The sequence below is a fragment of the Pseudorca crassidens genome, chromosome 3, assembly GCF_039906515.1.
Source record: "Pseudorca crassidens isolate mPseCra1 chromosome 3, mPseCra1.hap1, whole genome shotgun sequence".
NCBI classification, from domain to species: Eukaryota; Metazoa; Chordata; class Mammalia; order Artiodactyla; family Delphinidae; genus Pseudorca; species Pseudorca crassidens.
Genome location: NC_090298.1, coordinates 125,861,730 through 125,884,639, shown reverse-complemented (window position 1 = coordinate 125,884,639; position 22,910 = coordinate 125,861,730). Strand labels below are relative to the sequence as shown.

Sequence of the window (22,910 nt, the reverse complement as noted above, 5' to 3'; positions counted from 1 at the left end):
TCCGCCGCATGTGGGATCTTCCCGGACCAGGGCTCGAACCCATGTCCCCTGCATTGGCAGGTGGATTCTCAACCACTGCGCTACCAGGGAAGCCCTCGAAAATGTTTTTAAAGTATCAGTATTTGTTAAATCTATGTAGTGTATTGTTCCCTGTGCTTTTTTGTACGTTTGAAATATTTTATAATACAAAAACAATGAAGATGTAGTTATATAAATAGTGGTTTATTTACTTGAAATACACTGCAGAAGGTAGAAATCTATATGGAAAATGTACAGGAAAACATGTATAACATTAAGTGAAACAGAATTATAAAAATGTTTGTAAAGTGATTATAGCTATATGCATAAATGTACATGTAAAGTGTGTATGTTAGAGTGACATAAGGAGTGTAAACAAATGAAACGTGATTAGGATGGCAGAAATAATTTCTTTTAATATTTTCATTTGTGTTGTTACAATTTTGTTTTTACAATCAATGAAATAAAATGTAACTTGCTGTCGAGCTCCTCTGATAAACTATGTTGCTGAGTGCTGTGTTATTTAAGTAACAAATATGCATTGTAGCAGGGATATTTCAGAGACTCAAGATCTCAACATAAAGGAGTAGCTATGATGGAACTTTTGAGAAGCCTCCCTAAAATGAGGCCTGAACTGGAAGTCAGGTTGGAGTCCCACTCTGGCACTGAACTCACATTTGGACAAATCTCTTCTCCAACCTAACACTCAAATTCCCAGTCTGCACACCAGTGGGCTTGGACTGGATCAACCACCCCAAACATACCTTGGATGGGTGTCTCCCCGAGACCTCTGCCTTGACGGTGAGATGCTCTGATTCCCTATCCCCTTTGCAGGGGAGATCATCCGGTCCATATGTATTTTGGCAGCAGAGACGGTTGAAGTAAGGATACTGAGAGGAGAATCCAGGTCAGTAGGCGACCCCAGGAGTATTTTACATGGGGTGAAATCTCCTTGGCTCCTGGAGCAGCCAGAATGGCAGAATCCCAGGGAAAGGGCATGGCCTTACCGGCAGGGCAAGGCATAGAGGGCACAGCATGGCATCATGGGCACAGCATGATGGGTGCAACCCTGCTCTCTTCAGCTTCCCTGAGAAAACTGACAGACAACTCAAAAGAAGAAAAATTGGTTGAAAGGGAATATTCCACCTTCTGTCAGAGTTATTTTATTATTTTTTCATTATAAATTATTTTAACTTACAAATGACATAATTATTTTATCCTTGTATATTAAAAAAAATAAACAATACAAATAAAGGACAAGGTTCTGTCACCAACCCACCCAACACCACTCTCTCCCCACAGGTGCCCACTGTTTGTATTTCATGAATGGCCTTCCAGAAAAGAAAAAAAAAAAAAAGGGTATTTTTCTTTGTTTTATATACTCATTATAAGACCTAGAAACCCTCAAAGTTTCATTGAGACTTTTAAACAAAAACAGAATCCTACTATAATAATTACTATTTTGTAATTTCCTTCTCAATGTGTCTTGGAGGTCTTTCCATATCAGTACATATAGATCTACCTATTCCTTCAAATTGATGCATGGCTTTCCCCATGGTGAGTGTGCCATGGACTTGATTTGTAACTGTTGGTCCATCATGTTTCTAGACTTATGTTCTCCAGGTTATATGGTCCTGGTTATATCACTAAAGAATATGCAAATTTGGGGTTAGAAAATAATGACAATGGATGCATTCCTTTATTCATTCAATCAACAGAAGGCTGTGGAATGCTTACTTTGAGTATACCCTTCATCTTTTAATACACAATCAAGCCAGATATGCATAGTTTAGAAAATAACATCAGTCAAGTTGCTACATTGTTTGAAATTCATTCATCATTCCTTCATGAGCAAACTACTTTGTGCCACGTATTCTGCTAAACTTTGTGGGACTATACAGTATTAGTTGTGATTGCTTTGGTTGCAAATAACAAAAAACCCTACTTAAACTGCCTTTAACAGGTAATGTATTGGCTTCCATAATTAACACATTTAAAGGAGGAATGTTGCCAGGAAGATGTGGAAGTTCATTTCTCAGCTCTCTTTTCCTCTGTGTCTGCTTCATTCTAAGACAGGTTCTCTCCCGGTGATGGCAAGGTGGTATGCTCCAGGCCCAAACCCAATCCTCTTAGCAAGTCCAGCAAAGGAACTGTCCCAGTTGTCCAGCAAAAGACTAGGATTCACTCTGATTATATCAGTTTGGCTCAAATGCCCATCACTAAGCCAATCCCTGCTCTGATTGGTCAGTACTGGGTTACATGCCCACCTCTGAATCCAGGAGTCAAGCTGTTTCATGCAACCCCCCCAACGCCCAAACCAAGGTTTCTTAACAAGACACCATTAATTTGAATGGAAAATAATTACATCCTTTTTACTAACTTCAAACTGAAATTTAGCATTTCCTTCTATTATGAATGTAGCAAACAAAGCACAGCGGTATTAAAAGTTTCTATAACTTTGGCACCAATAGAAATCACAGATATTTCATATCATATCACAGAATATCATTTGTGTTCATCACTATTTTGAAATTACAGTAGCTATTAGACCAACTAGATCTTGTGTGTTAATAAAAAATATATATTGGGCTTCCCTGGTGGCGCAGCAGTTGAGAGTCTGCCTGCCGATGCAGGGGACACAGGTTCGTGCCCCGGTCTGGGAAGATCCCACATGCCGTGGAGCGGCTGGGCCCGTGAGCCATGGCTGCTGAGCCTGCGTGTCCGGAGACTGTTGCTCTGCAACGGGAGAGGCCACAACAGTGAGAGGTCCGCATACCGCAAAAAAAAAAAAAAATATATATATATATATATATGTATATATATATATTATTATATCAAAATTTCTTTTTCTTACCATTTGATAACTATTTCAATATAATTGACTTCTTTTAAATCATTTGTAGTTGATATTAAGCATTTAAAAACATCAATCTGAGGAGGGGTCCATAGGCTTTTACAGACTGTCAGGGGGTCCATAGCACACAAAAAAGGTCTAGATATAGTATGGGGGAGGGGTGTCTCCCTAAAAGGAAATCAGGTGCCTTTGCCAGAGAAAGATGAAAAGGTGCTGAGTAGGCAGAAACAACTGATGTCCACACCAAAGGGATACAGAGATGAATCAGATGTGAGCCTGCCTCTAAGCCAGTTAGACAAGGTGTCGGCACTTCCACCGCAGGGGGCACAGGTTCCATCCCTGGTTGGGGAACTAACATCCCGCATACCACAAGGCCAAAAAAAAGAAAAAGCAGTACACCTAAGGACTTAACCACAGAATTAAATATCATAATGAAAAGAGGTGTATAAAGATGTCGCTCATTCTTGAAGGATTCCCATCATCAAAAACAATGAAAGACAATGGTGATACATGAAATTAAATGTAAGCATAGAAGTTAGTGGGACCATTTTTTTAAAATATGCAATGATAATTCTTAAGAATATTTTGTTCCATAAACCAGGATTAGTAATACTTCTCTGTGACACTCTCCAACCCTTTTAGAATTATCTTGAGGACCATTTAAGACAAAGATGTGAGAGTATTTTAAAACCCTCCAGTAGAATAATTACTGTTGGAACTCTTTACAGTTTATAGAGCATGGTCCTACTCATGAGCTCCATTCCACTCCTTGTGATGAGTAATCTCCTGCCTCAGGGCCTTTGCACTTGCTGTTCCCTTAACCAGGAGTGCTCTTCCCTCAGCTCCCCTTGTGTTTTGTTCTCATTCTTCAGCCCTTAGCCCAAATCTCACCTTGTCAGGAAGGCCCTCCCTGACTATCTGATCTAAATTAAATCTCTGAAATTATCTTGCTTGTTTACTTATAAGACAAGCAAGGCAGGAGAGCAGGAATAGTGTCTTGTTACCCACAGTGTCCCCCAGAATCTAGGACAGTTCCTCCCACATGGAAGGATGCTATTAAATGAGGAGTGATCGACATCTCTGTGAAATTGGTAGCCAGGCCTGTGGTACGGAGGAGGAAGCTGAGGCTCAGGGAGGAGAAATGACTTATTCAAGTTTCTGTGGCAGGTATGGTAAGCACATAATTAATTGTCCAGCCTGGAAGGTTTTTACCCTGGACACATGCTAAGCTGACAGGACACGGGATAGCAGGTGTAAACTGAAACAGCAAACAAAGACACCTGGTCACACTTCAGAAGGGGGACTAAACCCTGGCAAGTGTAAGCCATGTTCTTTCTGCTAAATCTGAAGTTCTGTGAAAAGTCAAGGTCAGCAAATTACTTTCCCCACATGCCTCTGCCCCACAGGGAACACTAACCTACGCAGCTCAGGAGCAGCTGATCATCACGAATCTGCTGACTTTATTGTCCCCCAGAAGTCCTGAGAAGGTTCTTACAGCAGAAGCCAAGATTTCTTCTGTGGAAGTAGGTGCGACGGTAGAATGAACAAAATTAAACCTGGATTTCCTCTGTGAAGAGAAGGAGGAGAAGCTCATGAGATCACTTTGCTCTGCAGATGCCGACTGCCCTGCATAGAATCCAGCAACATGCCTGCCCTTTGACCAGGTCTCCCTGTCCCTGGGAGTTCACCTTAAAAATGAGCGAAAGGAAGAGAAAAAGCTAGCCAGGCAAAAATATTCAGAGGTGGACTGGGGGTGGGGAGGCTGGGTTTGGAGCATAGAGTCAGGCAGGCCTGGGTTTGAAGCCCTGCTCTACCACTATCAAAAGAGTGGCCAACAGTGCCGCCCAACCCCTGTGCATGCTGTTCCTCCAGCATCAAGGATGGGGTCTGGCTCTTCCCCTTGATTTCGGACTAGCCTTGTGACTTGATTTGACCAAGAGAATGCAGCAGAGAGGGTGCTATGCCAGTACCAGGCCTAGGGGTCAGGACAGTGGGAGCTTTTGCTTTCGCTCTCCAGGAAGCCAGCCACTGTGTAAAGAAGTCCTGTTAACATGCTAGACAGATCACGTAGATAGAAAGAGACCCTGAAAGATGAGAGACCACAAAGACAGAAACCAGCCGACTCACAGCCATTTCAGCCTCCTCTGCTGTGGCACCAGACATCTGAATAAACCCATCTTGGATCCTCTAGCTCCAGTGAAGTTGCCTCAGTCAGTACTGTGTGCAGCAGAGATGACTCACCTCCACCAAGCCCTGACCACATTGCAGAATCATGAATAAACAAATGGTCCTTGTCCCCTTAAGCGATCACATTTGGGGGCAATTTGTTACACAGCAATAGCTACCTGAATTTGGGCAAATTATTAAAATAATGTGAGCCTCTGTTTCTTCATCTGTAAAATGGGATAACTTGAATACTTACCTTATAGGATTGTGGTGATGCTCAAATGTTACATAGCAAACATTTAGTGATTTTGTGGAATATAATATTACATGATAATATGGTATAATTTCCTGTAGGCGTTAAGTTTCTGTAAGTTATTGGAAGGACTCTACTGGGTAGAATAGTATGGAGCCATTAGAATTCATAAGCATAACGTTTGTGAACAACAAACAAATGAAAACTGGTAGTGTATTTGGGTGGTGCGTTTTATTTACAAATGTACCTTTAGGATTTCTTTAGTGTCATTGTCAGCTTCTTAATAATAAATCATTTTAATGCAATTTCCAAATGGGATTAAGTTTTGAAGAAAACATGGAGAAATGAAAACTGTGTATTTGAGTTTTGGTTTTAGTGAAAATGTACTCAAATTTCCTTTAATTCGATCTTCATAAAAAATAAGTTTAGTGCAATTATTAACTAGAAAACTGGTCATTGTGTAATTTATCCAGCGGTATTATGAGCCCAGCAGAGAACTAGGTGTTTGCGTTGCTTTGTTTATTCAACAAATAGCAAGAGCTCAAGGGGAGGGATTTCCATGCTTTGTTCTTTGATGCCTCCCAGCAACTCTATGATGTCAGTGGTGTTATCCGCATTTCACAGATGAGGAAACTGAGACTCAGAGAGGTTAAGTTACTTGCCAAAGTCATTCAGCTTGGAAGTGGCAGAACTGAGATTTGAATTTAGGTCTCTTGAGACTGTCTTCCCATCATCAAAGCTCACTCCTTTGCCCACAGCAGTGCAGACTGCTCCGAACAGAGACTGACCAAGCAAGTTTGTGAGCAGCGAGAGGCAGCACTCTCACAGAACGACAGCATGGAGTCAGGAGACCTGGACTTGAATTCTGGGTCACTATGTGGCCCTTCCCTCTGGACCTTAGTGGCCTCACAGGTTAAATGAGGGATTTGGAAAAATACTTGAAAAATTCTGGAGAATAACCCAAACCGTAATCCCTTGGACCTTAACTTTAACTGATTATAGTTAGTATGTTAGTCCTAAAATTGTGCTACAAATATGCCAATGGTACTCAGTTACTATTCTAAGCAGTATTTGGAGTTTAAGTCCCAAGATTTGGGTTCAGAGACTGGCTCTACTTTTGAGTGACTTCGGGCCAGTTTTCTAGCTCTCTGACTCTCAGTTTCAAGGACAATAACAATCATAACCTCTCTCATTGATCATGTGGACCCAGTGAGGTAAACCCTGTGGAAGAACTGAATGTTATATATATATATATATCTTAAATGAAAGACACCTTAATGAAATATCAAAGTAAAATTCCATAGTATATACAATCAGCATCAATCTATCTGTTTTGATGTTTTCTAATCATTTAGCAATTCTTTGATAGGTAGATATATATATATTTTTTGAATATGTATATACTATATATGTGATATAGATGATATATAATATTCAAAAAATATATTTTTTGAATATGATATGTGAATGGCAACATGCCTGCATCTCTGTGATGACAGAGTTAGAGCTAGGGTGGAAGTTGCCCCCAGCTCCTGCCCTACCTGCCTCAAGTCTTCCACCTGTCATCACACCTGGAGAGTGGTCTTCCCCGTAACCTGGGGTTACCTCTCTTAATGCATTAACACCTTGAGTGAGAACATTTTCTCTATTAAGTATCTGTTTCCCCCCATGAGACCATGAGCAAATCAAGGCCAGGGACTGATTCTTAATTTTAGATACAGCAGCCCTCACAGTAAATGACATAGAGTAAGTAAATAATATTTGTTAAACTGACTTGAACCCATAGAGCTTGGAGATTTCTTTTCTTTTTTTTCTTAATTTAATTTAATTTATTTTTTTGGCTGCGTTAGGTCTTTGTTGCTGCGCACGGGCTTTGTATAGTTGTGGCGAGCAGGAGCTACTCTTCGTTGCGGTGCACAGGCTTCTCATTGTGGTGGCTTCTCTTGTTGCAGAGCACGGGCTCTAGGCGTGTGGGCTTCAGTAGTTGTGGGACATGGGCCTTAGAGCACACAGGCTTCAGTAGTTGCTGCACGTGGGCTCAGTAGTTGCCCACGTGGGCTCAGTAGTTGCGGCACATAGACTCTAGGGCACGCAGGCCTCAGTAGTTGTGGTGCACGGGCTTAGCTGCTCCACAGCATGTGGGATCTTCCAGGACAAGGGATCGAACCTGTGTCCCCTTCACTGGGAGGCGGATTCTTAACCACTGCACCACCAAGGAAGACCCGAGCTTGGAGATTTCTAAAAGCAAAAAGTATTGCTTTAAAATTAGATCTATTTTATATGAATAGCAAATAAGCACATGGAAGGATGCTCCATATTATTACTGATCATTAAGGAAACATAAATGACAATCACAATGCAATACCACTACTCCTTTTCTATGATGACTAAAATTTTAAAAACTTGCCATACCAAGCGTTTGTGACCATGTGGAGCAACTGGAACTCTCATACAATATTGACACAAATGCAAAATAATACAAAGGCAAAATGATACCACTTTGGAAAATAGTTTGCCAATGTTTTAAAAAGTTAAACATATACCTTCCACATGACCAAAAAATCTCATTCTAGGTATTTATACAAAAGAAATTAAAGGGCTTCCCTGGTGGTGCAATGGTTGAGAGCCCTCCTGCCGATGCAGGGGACGCGGGTTTGTGCCCCGGTCTGGGAAGATCCCACATGCCGCGGAGCGGCTGGGCCCGTGAGCCATGGCCGCTGAGCCTGCGTGTCCGGAGCCTGTGCTCCGCAACGGGAGAGGCCGCAACAGTGAGAGTCCCGCGTACCGCAAAAAAAAAAGAAATTAAAAAAAAAATATGTCCACACAGGATGCATAGGTGAATTATCATAGTAGATTTGTTAACAATAGCCAAAAACTAGAAAAAATCCAAATGGCAGGCTGACTAAACTAATTGAATGAATAGACAAATTGTGGTAATAGCTATTCAATGAATACTGTTCTGCAATAAAAAAGAACAAACTCCTGACATACGCAACAACATAGATGAATCTCAAATGCATGGTGCTAAGTGAAATATGCCAGACTCAAAAGACTGAATAGTATATAATTCCATTTAAATGAAATTCTAGAAAAGGCAAAATTATAGTAACAGGAAGTAACGTGCAGAGTTGGGGAGAGCTGATTGACTAAAAAGAGGACAAGCAAACTTTTGGGCCTGATGGAAGTGTCTAAACTGTAGTGTGGCAGTGGTTACATAACTATTTATGTTTCTCAAACTAATTGAATGTTATACTTAAATTGGTGCATTTTATTGTATGTAAATTATACTTCAGTAAAGCTATTTTTTAAAACATGTATAGATTTGCATGTTTTTTGTTTTTAAATATGGTTGGCTTTTTGAAGTAGGCAGTGTCCCGTCCGCAGAGAATGCCAAAGAACAACCAAATGGATATCTGTCAGGCATGCTGTAGAAGGGATTCCTGAGTTGGGTGCAAGCCCAGAAGAGATGGCCTTTAGACCAGTTACGGTTATGGAATTTAGACTTAAGTCAGTATTGCCTAATGTGTGGTAGAAAGAACAGTGGTCTAGGAGTCAAGAGCTGTTCATTCATTTATTTGTCATTTACTGAACACCTAACACAAGCCTGGCAAGGCTCAACAGTGTTGAGCTTGAGCTAGTTTGAGTCCAATTTCTATGCAGTCACACCTAAAAGAATCCTGACACATATAAGCCCATCGCTAGGTATTAAAAAAATTGGGTGATACTGACTCTAAGTGCCAAAGGAGGAGATCCGTGAGGGCTTGAAGGAGTCAGGCAGACCACCCACTTTTCTCCATCTCCATCGCCACAGCCTTGGTTCAGGCTGCCACTGCCTCTCACCCTGGACAGTTACAGCAGCCTCCTCATGGGTCTCCATGAGCCTACTTGAACTTTCTTGGGTCCATTCTATAAATAGCATTCAGAGGGTTTCAGCCGCCACCTGAAATTCAGATCTGACTCTAAAAATTCTTCCATGGTGTCTCCTTGCCCCAGATTAAAGTCCAAATTCCTCAGCGTGGTTCCCAGGGCCCTTTGTGACATAGCCCTGAGTTGAAGGAAGACCAGCGAGGGAGCTGTGTGGTATCCCGTGGGCTGGAGTGGGCAGGAGGAGCAGGAAAGGATGGAATGCAGAGATGTTTTCGATGCCAAAACCACCTGGGTTCCGGCACTGGCTGTGCTGTTGCTCTGTGTAACCTGAGTCTCAGTTTCCAGATCATCCAGAGATGAGGCAGGTGATCTCGAAGGACCCTTTCAGTTCCAGGGTTGTAGGTTTATGCTTCTAGGTATGTTTCCAGGCTGCTCCTCTAGCTTTGTCTCTCTGTGTGCCCCTCTCACTCAGCAGACACCTTTATAGAAAATTGTTATCTGAGGATATGAGTCACAGATTATAACTGGCTCAATCTGCAGGAGGCTTCGCAGCCCATCCTGCTGACATGATTCTCTGCCCAGAAGAGCTCGAGAGTCATGTTACTGACCTGAAGTGCAAAAGAAAACCTGGTGAGTGTCCTTTGAAATGGGAAAAGAAGGAATGCACTTATAGCCACTGACACTCCCCTGGACGACGATTGTTCCCTGGAATCCAGCAAAAAGGAACGAGTAGGAGAGGGAATGGTCCAGCCTTTCAGATGGTTCAGATGCTGTGTGTCCAAAGCACTCAAAACACTACCAGGGAGGTGCTTTCTTCCAGTCAAACAGAAAGGTCACTGAACTGGCTGTGAATCAATGCTCTACTCACTCACTCAATCTTGGCTTGACCTTGACAATGTCACTTCACCTCTAGCTCAATTTTTTTACCAACCAGTCAGACACAGTAAGCACAGCTTAAACTCATCAAACAGTTCACAATTTCAATTTCACAAGCAGTACATGTTCATTAAAGAAAATGTAAAGCATGAATAATCAAAAAGGAAAAATAAATTCCTTAATCTCACCATTCCGACATGAACAGATGTTTTTCTATTTTAATCAAAGTAAGACTGCACTCACACATTCCCTCCTGCACCCGATTATTTTCTCTAACAATATATTGTGAACATCTTTCCACGTCACTACATTTTCTTCTACGTTAGGATACTCAGATGTGACTGGATACCCATGAGTATTCTCCAACTGAGGCCAGTCTCTGTATTTTATTTCACCCTTCAAAAACACATCCAATCCCAAAAGAACCGGCAGGCACTGTATCACTGAAGACTTTGTGGGCTGTGGAAGAGAGAGTTGTATTGCTCACCATCCAGCAAACACTCTCAGACACCCCACTTGATAGCTCCATTCTCTCTGTAGTCTGACTTTCCTGCTCCCCCAACACAGCCTCTCAAAAACCACCACTAGTGGTGGTTGTATACATTACTTGGCATATACAAGTAGACCTTCTGGTCTACTTGTATACGCCATGTACCAAAACAGTAGTCAGATGGCATTCCTCAAGGTTGCCCCTTGGAAATTAATTTGACGGTATTATTTATTCATTCATTCCTGCAATAAATACCAACCACCTTTATATGATGGACATTGTTTTGAGTGCTGAGGGATTCTTCATTCAACAGAGGAAAAAAATCTTGGTTCTCATGGGACCTATTATTTTTCACCATTTACACTCCTGATGAAGGAAGTCTCAAAATTTATTTCAAAAGTCAATTCTTTTTGGACCTCTGTGTTATTTCCAATTCTCCACCTCCTGGTGGTAAACAATGCCAATGTGAACATCTTCATGGCTTAGGCTCCCATTTTAAAGATCTTTCCCTTGACAGATATTGTTTTAGTCATAACAATCTAAAGATGCTCTACTGAAAAGGAAGGTAAGGACCAGGAAAAATCAAGTAATTTCCCCAGGGTTACATGTTTGGTTATTTGGTGGCAGATCAAACACACAAACATATTTTCAAGAGGAAAACATGAATTCACAACAGCATGAGCCAGATGACTTTGAGTCCTTTCCCCTTGAACAGCAGTAGCTGACGTTTACAGAGCACATACTATGAGCACAACCCCAATACACACACTTCATTTAATCTTCTTATGCTATCATTCCCATTCCACAGAAGGGCGATGGACAACAAGTGACAGGAAAGTCTTGGACCCAAGTAGGTCTGATACCAAAGCTCACACTCTGAACCTCTCCTCTACCTGGCCTCACTACTCTATGCGTGTCCAATTCCAATCCCAGCAAACTTGTCTTTGAATCTTAAAAATTGCGTAGGAATCTGCTAGTGTTTCTGGCAAATACCTTTTCTGGGCAGGCCAGTTGTCATTAGTCTAAATGTTGTTTAGCATCATAATATCTTTTTTTTTTTAATTTATTTTTGGCTACATTGGGTCTTCGTTGCTGTGCGCGGGCTTTCTCTAGTTGTGGCAAGCGGGGGCTACTCTTTGTTGTGGTGTGCAGGCTTCTCATTGCTGTGGCTTCTCTTGCTGTGGAGCATGGGCTGTAGGAGCACAGGCTTCAGTAGTTGTGGCACGCAGGCTCAGTAGTTGTGGCGCATGGGCTTAGTTGCTCTGCGGCATGTGGGATCTTCCTTGACCAGGGATCGAACCTGTGTCCCCTGTATTGGCAGGGGGATTCTTAACCACTGCACCACCAGGGAAGTCCCTAGCATCATAATATCTTAATAATAAAGATCATTCTCTCTATATGACAATTTCACATTTTACAAACAATCTCACATGGTAACCATCTCATTTGATCCTCACAACAAATACTTATCCTTCAAGTCCCAACCAGGCATCTACTTCTCCAGGAAACACTTTTCAACTATCTCCAACTGAGAAGTCTCCCTTCTTCAGCCTTAGAGTTCACCAGACTGCGGTTCTTTTAGGCTGAGTTGTTATTCTCTGTCCCTGAGAACAGTGACCAAGTTTTCTTCACCCCCAATGTCAGGCACTATGCCTGGCTTACTCTGTAAAAGTTTGTGAGCACCACTGCTCACACTAGGTTCCTGGGAGGGAAATGAGGATTAGAAATCAGGGTTCTTCACTCCAATTCCTCACTGTAAGATTTTTCCTACCACACCTGTTTTGAGCTCAGCCACTTCAGGTCATTGGAGCCCTGGTGTTAAAGATGCTAAAAATGGAGACTTCTCTGGTGGTCCAGTAGGTAAGACTCCTAGCTTCCACTGCAGGGGGCACGGGTTCGGTCCCTGGTCGGGGAACTAAGATCCCGCATGCTGTGTGGTGCGGTGAAAAACAAAAACATTAAAGATGCTAAAAATGAGCAGATGAGTGGAGAGATGGGAGAAAGGAAGGGAGAGTGGGAAGAAAGGAAGGGAGGCAGTAACAGAAGGGAGAAGGTATAAGGAAAGGTGAGTAGATAGATGGAAGTAAAGGATGGATAGATGGATGGATGGTTGGATGGATGAATGAACGGACAGTAGGATGAATGGTTGAATGAAAGAAGAAGGGAAGGATAACTGGGTGGATGTATGAAATGAAGGAAAGAAAGAAATATAGATACATGATTGGGTAGAAAAGGATAGTGCAAGAATGGGAAGGGCGAAGAAAGGAAGGAAAGAAGGAAGGAAGGAGAAAGGAGGAAACAGGAGAAAGTAAGGAAGGAGGAATGGAAGGAGAGGGAGAAGGAAAGGAACAGTGACTTGGTTGAATAGGAGATTCAGGGTTGATTTATTTAGAATCTCACTCTGGAAATCACACACCCCTAGGAGGATCAGGTATGGGAGCTCTTCTCCACTGAGATTTTGCATTCCAGCCCTTAACCAATATTTCATATGCTGGATTAACCTAGGGCTCAGAGAAGTGAAGAGTTTGTTCTTATGACCAAGGATTAAGTTCGTACAGACAGTCAAACTGGATACTTAGGATTCCAAAACTAAACCTCTAAAGGACAATGAAATCAATCTTTAAGGAAACATTTGCTTTCTAATCTATAGAAGAGACAAAGTTACATGAGGCACAGAATATCAACAAGGAAACAGGTCTTGCTATAAGTCAAGTAGCCCTAATAAACATCTGTTTGAGTTAGGCAAACAGGATCAATTTTTATTAAACTTATGTGCTTGGCTTTGGGACTTTCTCTCCCTGTTGCTCTGAAATGCCTATACTAGGGCTTCTGAGACCGTTTCTGAGGGAGGAAAACACACTGGGGTGGCCATGACCCGGCCTGGAGCTGCTGCTCAGACCTGGACCATCTGTTTTCCTGGGTCCCACTGGGTCTCCCCATTGCTGGGACACAGCCTCGGTTGCAGGAGAAGCCCAGGACGGATCAGGCAATAAATTCAAATGGAGACTGACTGTCAGCAACTTGCAGCTGCTGCCTCAGAGTGACATAGGGGGCTGGGCTCCCACTATCCTGGAGGCTATTCAGGGGGTTGGGGCAGGGCTCCAGCTCCCCAGGCCAGGAGGGCCCTGACTGCCCCAGAGACGTGCCTCACGACACATGAAGTCCTGTACTGGGCCCTAGGGACACAGAGACGAACCAGAGGTGGGGTTGCCTTTACAGAGCTTCTAGACTGTTTGGGGAGATGAAGCCCACAAACACCTATAAAATAAGGTGGAAAGTGACCAGAGCCAGGTGAGGGCACAGATGGGGAGGATCTACGGGAGCTCTGAGGAAAGTGAGTCATTTCTAGCTGCGGCTGGATAAGGGAGGCTCCTGGAGGCTCCGTGGAGCTGGAGCTGGGCCTTAAATGCTAGGAAGGATTTCACCAGGTTAACAGGATAGCAAGGGCAAGGTTGCCTGGTCCAAAGACCCGTAGCATATTCGCGTGCCAGGAACTTCCTAGAGGGGCTACTGTGGATGGTGAGTGAGGCCAAGAGGTGGCGGATGGACTGGGTGGGAGGACTGAAGTCCAGCCTGCCTCACTCAAGAGCTGTGGCTTTAGGCTGAAGTGTGGGAAGCCTTTGAAGGCTTTTATGCAGATATCATTTGTATATGTAGATCCCTTTCCTTCATACACTGGCTCAATGATAAAAATCCTCCGGGAGGGTTTGGTAAGATGCAGATCCCCAGACCCAAGTACAGGGGATTTTGATTCAGTCTTTCTGGGGAGTGGGGGTAGAGGAAGGGACAAGCATGGTTTTGATCAGTCCCTGATATCAGGGCTTAGCCTCACCTCTTTCAAATCCTCTATTTACCACGTGTCTAAACCTCCATCCTTCAGCTGTGTCAGGGATTGGGGCAGTAGATAAACAAAGCATGGGGCTATTTCCTGTGGTGTGATGTGTGGAAGGATCAATGGGGAAATGTCCTCTACTCCAGTGACATCAACCCCAATGAACCCAGCCCAACACTCATGGGGCTGTGATCACCCCCTTTCTCCTCCGCAGCTTCGAGGGCGCAAGAGGGTGGTAGTCTGGCCAACCGGCACGAACTTTGGCCTAGTGTTATCACTCTTTCTGAGAAATTCAAAGTGGCCAAGCAATTCAAAGGTCTTTTATGACCAGGAGGACAAAAGTCAGCTCCAGACATTAGCCATTAATTACTCCTCACCACAACTTGGATGAGATCCTTGTCCCACTTTTACACAGAGGCTTAGGGTTATGCTAACAGGTCGCTGTAGGATGCCAAGGTGTCTTATCAGACTCCCAGGCAGGCTTGTTCAGAGAGAGAAGGCTTCTAAACTCACACCTACTAAAGTTGTGAGTGCCCAGGTTGGGAAAGGGGGCTCAAGGTCTCGACCAGCAGAGGAAAGATTTACATTTAAAACAAGAATCTCCATAACAACAACAACAAAATAGTAATTATGGGAGGTGAAGGATATGTCAACTACCTATTGTGGCAACATCTCACAATATTTACATGTATCAGATCACCACACTGTACACCTCAAACTTTACACAGTGTTATATGTCAATCATATCTCAATGAAGCTGGAAATAAATAGTCAATCAAACCAGGATTCTTCCTCTCCTGGCAGGAGTGTTGATAGCAATCTATATCAGGAACTTTAAAGAAAAAGCTCTAGACCCTTTGGTTCAGCAATTCCATTTCAGGAATCTCTCTTAAGGAATTAATCCTCAGTGAGGACAAGCCTCCAGACACAGAGGTGTTCAGGATAGCTGAAAAGCCAAATCAAGCGTGTCTATGCTAGCCATTGACAAATTATTAACATTTATTGTATTGGGCTATTGGCAAAGCATTTTACCTGCATTATCTTGTTGAACCCTGGCAGGAGTCATGTAAGGTAAATACTGGTATTTAGCCCATTTTGCAGATAAGAAAACTGGGGCACAAAAAGGGTAAGTAACACACCCAAGTTTGCATAACTAATGAAACCGTGCACCTCAGATTGGGACTTGAAACCACGTGCCGGGACTCGAACCTGGAGAAAATCCACAGTCTTCCAACTGAGATCACACATCTGGTTTCAGGACTTAGTGAAGCTCAGGTTCTTAATGTCTCATCACAGAAAGAGTTCAGTGAGAGACAAAGTGATAGGTAAGAAGTGGATTTATTTAGAGAGAAACACACTCCTCAGACAGAGTGTGGGCCATCTCAGAAGGTGAGAAAGGCACCAGGGTATGGGGTTGTCAGTTTTTATAGGGGTGGGTAATTTCATAGGCTGATGAGGGGGAGGAATATTCCAGCTATTTAGGGAAAGGGCAAGGATTTGCAGGAATTGGGCCACCGCCCACTTTCTGATCCTTATGGTTGCCTTAGAACTGTCATGGCGCCTGTGGGTGTGTCATTTAGCTTGCTGATGTGTTACAATGAGCGTATACTGAGGCTCAAGGTCTAGTGGAAGTCGACTTGTCCACCATCTGGGACCCATTTGGGTCTAATCCGTTTATGTCATGTCCTTGGGCTATGTCATTCTTTCAAAAGTTGTGCCCTGCCCCCTCCCCTCCTGTTTCATTCCCCCTCAGAGATTTTACTCCCATATTCTTATGGGAAGCAGAAGGGCAAGGGCGATGGTCCAAGTCTTCTGTAACTGCTTCAGGGCTGAGTAGGGTCATCGCCCCTGCCTGTTAGGGAGTAAAAATCTCTGGATGCCTGATCTAGGGGCCCCAGGGGCAGGACAGCTCCTCGTTTTAAGTCAGTATGGGCTGAAATTTTCACATAGCCATCATCTTGGTGTGGAACTGTTGTAACTGCTTCCATAGCCTTTCTATGCATGTCCTTAATGATGAAGCACTTTTTGTAACAGCATCAGAGTATAAAAATATCTATAAATGACAAAAGACTTAAAAGGCATGGTTAAACCTCTGATTACAGTGTAATCAATAAAGAAACTTGGTTACAATAACCAGAATTATGAAAGATTACATTTAACTTAACATACCAAATAATCCTAAATAGTTCTCTTTAAGATACCTCAGGGACCCTCTAAGGTACCCCAAAGTTAGGTGGCAATCAAAAGAAACTCAATTAAAATTCGATATTTGGGGCCTTCCCTGGTGGCGCAGTGGTTAAGAATCTGCCTGCCAATGCAGGAGACACGGGTTCGACCCCTGGTCCGGAAGATCTCTCATGCCACGGAGCAACTAAGCCCGTGCGCCACAACTGCTGAGCCTGTGCTCTAGAGCCCACAAGCCACAACTACTGAAGCCCGCGCGCCTAGAGCCCGTGCTCCACAACAAGAGAAGCCACCGCAATAGGAAGCCTGCGCACCTCAACAAAGAGTAGCCCCTGCTCGCTGCAACTAGAGAAAAGCCCGTGTGCAGCAATGAAGACCCAACGCAGCCACACAAAAAATTGATATTTGGGAATTTTGTCAAAAAGTTCTAAAACACCTGGTCAAATAAGATCATAGGTCACTATGAGACAATACTTATTCCTTAACCAAAGTTACAAAAGATCTCATAAGCAAATACAGATCACTTAAAGGCAAAGAAACTCATACTACCTGTTATTAAAAGCAGGATTTCAAGAAAACTTTGAAGGGAGAAACCAAATCCAGTGTTGTTCTAGCCCATTCCTAACAAAATCCATTTACCCAACTAAATTCAATCCGATCTTAGAAAATCCTGATCATGCATAACTCTTTTCAGTATTTTTCATTCTTCACATTCTTTTACTAAAAACACATATCTTACTTTTCTTAAAAGTTTTTTTCACATTGAGTTACTTTTCTTGTTGACAAATTTGTAACAGATAGAATAAGGTCTTATCTGACCTCTAATAAACCTAGGTACAACAGAAGTTTTATACTTAACACTGATGACTCTGACATGTCTATATTAATCAAACCAACAAGCTTAAGCCACCTTCAATACCAGATAACAGTTTAGTATTGAATATTTTCCAGATGACGTGAACCTGAAATTCATTCTGGCCAGACTGTTTTCTCTTTCTGAGTATTTATATAAGCGCTTAATTTTTAAAAAACCAATTATAGAGCTCTTTTACGAATTACACTTTGGCAATACCATACACCTACAACACACATATAGATACATATGAACACACAAACAAACACAGAGGCTTCATAGTTCCCATTCCAAAATTTCAGCCCTGAGTCAGGTACAACATAATAGCCATCAGTTACAAGGGGTTGGATTCAAATTGGGCTTCTAGCAGATGGAAAAAATCAAGGTCACCTACCTAGATGTTTAAACGCTTTTTACTAGTGTTTACAGAAAAGACACTTAAGATTTCTATTTATCCTTGACAAGTCAAGTTCTAAATTACTTTACCCTCTTTTTAAAATTTGCATTTAAAAAGATGGCAGAGATAAGGGTTCCTGAGAAGACCTGGTAGGACATTTGCATCTCAAAGGTACAGGCAAGTTCCTCCTGGGATGACTTTGTTTCCCCTTTGTTTAATACTTACAAGCCTCTGTAAGATAAATGGGGAAGGTTTGGGGAGTGTTAAAAGGATTGGTGGGCTTTGGATTACTTTTGGAGCCACACCTCTGGTCCTGTAAAGACTTCATTTGTAAAACAAGGACAGTTTTGTTTTCTTTTTCAAAGAATTGGGTGGTTACCACAAAGATATTGAAGGACTGACATACCCATTCACCTATGTTGGAAAGTTTTACTTTTCCACATTTAGCTTAGGGAAGGCTTCTACCCAAAATTCCTATCAGGTTCTGAATATCAGCTATGAGACCAGTGGCCTCCTATTTTGGTAATCTACATACAAACATTTTTGGGGATCTTCCCTAGGTTTAAGAAATTTGTACCTTATATTTAGACACTATATAACCCTTTTTACTTAATAATAACCAGCTGGATATGTTTGGCCAAGCCTGGAACCTCGATATTCCGCATTCCAGGATCTACTAAGGCTTCTATTTTAGCTTCAGATTTTATCTGTTCCTTTTTGCTTTTTTTGTTAGAACCATTTGGTGATGAGGGTGGTTCCCTTGCCCCTCAAGAAACAGAGTGGCCTCTAACTTAGTTAATAAATCTCTTCCCATTAAAGGGATGGGAGAGTCAGGCACAACCAGGAAGGAATGTAAAAACAGCTGGCCGTTGATCTTGCACAAAATGGGTTCCAGGAAAATGTGCCTGTGTCTCTTCTCTGACAACCCCATTATATATTCCTTATGATTGCTAAGGTTTCCAATCCTTTGGGTTAAGACGGAGAAGGTTGTACCAGTGTTTATAAGAAATTTTATCAAGTGGCCCGCCACATCAATGACCACCTGAGGCTCGACATTAGTTATGTAGATGGTATCTCTAGGCAGAGCCACTTTCGGCCTTGGACCCCTTCAGTCTTCTGATTGCAAAACCATCAATGGCTGAGGGATCCCCATCACGCTCTGGCATCTGGGGCATTCCCTCTTCCAATGCCCTGGCCATTTGCAAACGGCACATGTATTACAATCCTCCCTCCAGTGCCCCTTTTGTCCACACAGGGTACACTGGCCTTGTATGGGTACCCATGGGCCTTGTGGTCTGCCAGGGCCAGATTGGCCCAGAAAAGCCGGCTTCCCCTTTGGTGGTCTCTGAGTGGACAAAGCCATTGCAATCATTTGGGCCATTTGCATATTTCTCTGGGTGCGTTCAGTCTTTTTGGCCATATCCCTATTACTGAAAACCAAATAAGCCAATTGGAACAAATAATTCACTGGAGTCTGAGGAATAGCAGTTGCTTTCTGAATTTTGCACCTGATGTCTGGGGCAGACTGGGCTACGAAATGCATAGCCAAAAGGGCCTGTACCTCAGGGGAGGAGGGATCCATGTTCATTCGGGATCCATGGTGCTGTAGTGTGGGTCAATTAAAATGTCCTCTATGTCCTTCCTAGAGTTATCCCTCCAAGCTACATGCCTCAAATTCCTTTTGGGTTCCATTGCCTAGATAGAAGTCCATGAAAATTTGAACATAGGGTACTTCATTCCATTTTAAATTTCTTAACTCTTATTGTAGCCAAACCTGATTACATAACTTACGAAGTTTTTAAATTTCTGTTGTCCAAATCTTTCCCAATCCCGGAGTATAAGGCCCAGAGGGGTATTGGTTGGGATTGATGCTGCCTGACCCATTTCAGACAAGCCTAAGGTGATGTCTTTAACTCCTGAGCTATCCAAAATTCCGCTCTTAAGTCAAAATCCACCACGCATTTTGGTCAAGATTTGCACTTACAATTTTAGATGCTATCCCTTCCAAGGTAGTCTCCCAACCAGGTGTTAGTGCTCAAGAGTTGTCGTAAAGAAACGGCACAGAAGATGTCCCCAGTGGTGTTGATGATGAGCAGGAGTTGGTCTAGCTATAAGCTGGGAATAACGGGTCAGCACATGTACGGGTCAGAGGGAGGGGAATAAGACCAAGTACACCTTGGGCTTCCCTGGTGGCGCAGTGGTTGAGAGTCCGCCTGTCGATGCAGGGGACGCGGGTTCATGCCCCAGTCCAGGAGGATCCCACATGCCGTGGAGCGGCTAGGCCTGTGAGCCATGGCCGCTGAGCCTGCGCATCCGGAGCCTGTGCTCTGCAATGGGAGAGGCCACAGCAGTGAGAGACCCGCATATCGCAAAAAAAAAAAAAAAAGAAGTACACCTGGGTGGTCACACAGGTCTTCTGGGGAGAAAAGAAAGAAAGAAAGGAAGAGAGAGAGAAAGGAAGGAAGGATGGAAGGAAGGAAGGAAGGAAGGAAGAAAGAAAGAAAGAAAGAAAGGGAGCAGGAGTGAACAAGAATGCAAAAGCGTAGGAGGAAAACCTCAGAGTCAAGGAGAAGAGTATAGCGACTAACAATTCTCTCCTGTATCTGTTGTTGGATGTGCATAAGCATACAGGGTTGACCCACCAGTCAAAAATGAGCAGACATCAGCAGAGCGCCCTCCCCAGTATGCCTGGCTCGTGGCGTCCCACGGGCCTCCTTAGGACCAAGACCTAACTCTCAACATTTTCTTACCTTATCATTGTCCCTACGTGGTTGCCAGCTAAAACTGTGCACCTCATACTGGGACTTGAACCCATGTGGCTGGGACTCAAACCCGGCGAAAACCCAGTTTTCCAACTGAGATCACACACCTGGTTTCAGGACTTAGTGAAGCTCAGGTTCTTAATGTCTCATCACAGAAAGAATTCAGTGAGAGACAAAGTGATAGGTAAGAAGTGGATTTATTTAGAAACACTCCACAGAGTGTGGGCCATCTCAGAAGGTGAGAAAGGCACCAGGGTATGGGGGTTGTCAGTTTTTATAGGGGTGGGTAATTTCATAGGCTGATGAGTGGGAGGAATATTCCAGCTATTTAGGGAAAGGGCAAGGATTTACAGGAATTGGGCCACCGCCCACTTTCTGATCCTTATGGTTGCCTTAGAACTGTCATGGCACCTGTGGGTGTGTCATTTAGCTTGCTGATGTGTTACAATGAGCGTATACTGAGGCTCAAGGTCTAGTGGAAGTCGACTTGTCCACCATCTTGGGCCCATTTGGGTCTAATCCGTTTATGTCATGTCCTCGGGCTATGTCATCCTTTCAAAAGTTGTGCCCTGCCCTCTTCCCTCCTGCTCCATTAATAGCACAGCACAGCCAGGATTTACAGAAACATGAAAAAAATACTTCTTTTGAAACGAGATTATTAAAAAGGATCAAAATTGATATATGGAATGATTATAACTATATAAAACAATAATAACAACTCAGAGATTTATTTCTAAAGACTTCAAAGAAATTCTCCAAAATATTACAGTGGTTGCCTTTACGTACTGAGCGTGTGGATGCTTTGTGGCTTTGGCGGGGTGAGGTGGGGGGGTCTACTTTTTTCTACTTTACACAGTTGTTTATTTTTTATAATTCAGGGGGAGAAAATGAACTTCTTATTCATCTTTAAACAGAAATTTAGAATTGATAATGCAAAAAGATGGTTCTCAAATGGAGGAATTTTAGGCAATGGAGGAGTTCTCCAGGGGCAGTAAGGACCTTGTTGCAGCAGCCGCCAGAGGACCTTGGAAGTTTCTGACGAGCTCACTTTGATCTGACCTAGCGTCACCTCAGAGGTGTGCAGGGAATAGCAGAGCAGAGAAGCCAAGATGGCGAAAGGCCCAGAAAACGAGTCCCAGGAGAAAATTTCTAAACCGTTGGTCCCAGACCATGGGGGAAGACCACGGAGGTTTTCCAACAAGTCTGGAGACAGGGAGGCTGGAGGCATCTTTGTTTTCCTTTTTCCTCTACAGGGTGGGGACTGGCAGCCAAACCTCAAGTTCCCCCCATTGTGGCCACACCAGGGGGGCAGGGAGGGTGGTCCCAGGCCTGGTCCACTCCTTCATCTCCATCAGTCTCCCACCAACACCTACACATCCCCTTCTTTAAAATGGATAATTAATGTTTGCTCAACCTAACACAAAGCATGAATAAAAAATTCTTTGGATAACTTTATTTTTATTTGACTATAACATACATCAAAGTAAAAACCCTGTGCTTGTTGGACAAACACACCTTCAAAACAGCCCTCATGCCCCTCCTAGAGAGGAAACTGGAAGCATCTTGCCCTCTGCTGTGCCCTAATTCCACCAGCGAGTGCCAAGGGTTAAGGAGACCTAATATGGGGACTAAGTGAACAGTTTGGCAGGCGGGGCAAGCCATCTGAGGGCAGCGGGAGAGGTAGGGCCCAGAGTCTGGGCTGAGGAGGCTACAGAGAGCTGGGCCAGAGGGAAGGGTCCAGGGCTGCTCGGAAGTCAAGGTCAGGCCAGCACGGCTTCATCAGAGGCCTGAAACTGGTGGCTTTAGGTTGAAAAACTCAGTTAATTACAGACCTTTTCCAACATAAAATAATAAATGTCATTATAGAAAATTTAGAAAAAAAGGAAAAGGAAGTTAAAAAAACAAATGACCATTTCTCTGACGCCTTTATTTTATTTAAAAATACATTTTATTGTAAGTGTATTTTCCCTTTGAAAGTAATCTAGGAGTATTCTGTGTGTACTTTAAATGTTTCTGCGTTGTTTGAATGTTTTAAAAAAATACCTGTCTTATTTATGTTAAGTAATGTCTGCTGTTAATTTAGTAAATATAAAATAGAGCAGAAACAAAAAGTGTTTTTTTAACCTAAATATTTTTTATCCTATGTTTCAGAAACTTTGTTTTTAAAGACATAAAGCAGATACTCAGGAAAAAAGTATATATCTTTGAAAGTCCATGCTACCACATTCAGAAGGCACAGAGAGGGATATACACAGTGAAAAGTCAGCCTCCTTCCCTCCCTCTCCTGTTCCCCAGCCACTAAGTTCCCCTCCCTGGGGAAAACCATTTTTGCTACTTTTTATTGATTTTGGCAGAGAG

At 43.0% G+C, this 22,910-nt stretch overlaps 1 long non-coding RNA gene across 1 annotated transcript in view; it reads right to left on the bottom strand.

The window, feature by feature from the left end:
• Positions 1-1,171: 1,171 nt before the first annotated feature.
• The window catches only part of LOC137221866 (uncharacterized), a 34,082-nt gene continuing 12,343 nt past the window's right edge, over positions 1,172-22,910 (bottom strand). The window contains exons 3-4 of the long non-coding RNA XR_010942189.1: positions 4,290-4,439; positions 1,172-2,754 (exon numbers count right to left, since the gene is read on the bottom strand). This is a non-coding gene — a long non-coding RNA (uncharacterized lncRNA). The remainder of the gene's footprint in view (positions 2,755-4,289; positions 4,440-22,910) is intronic.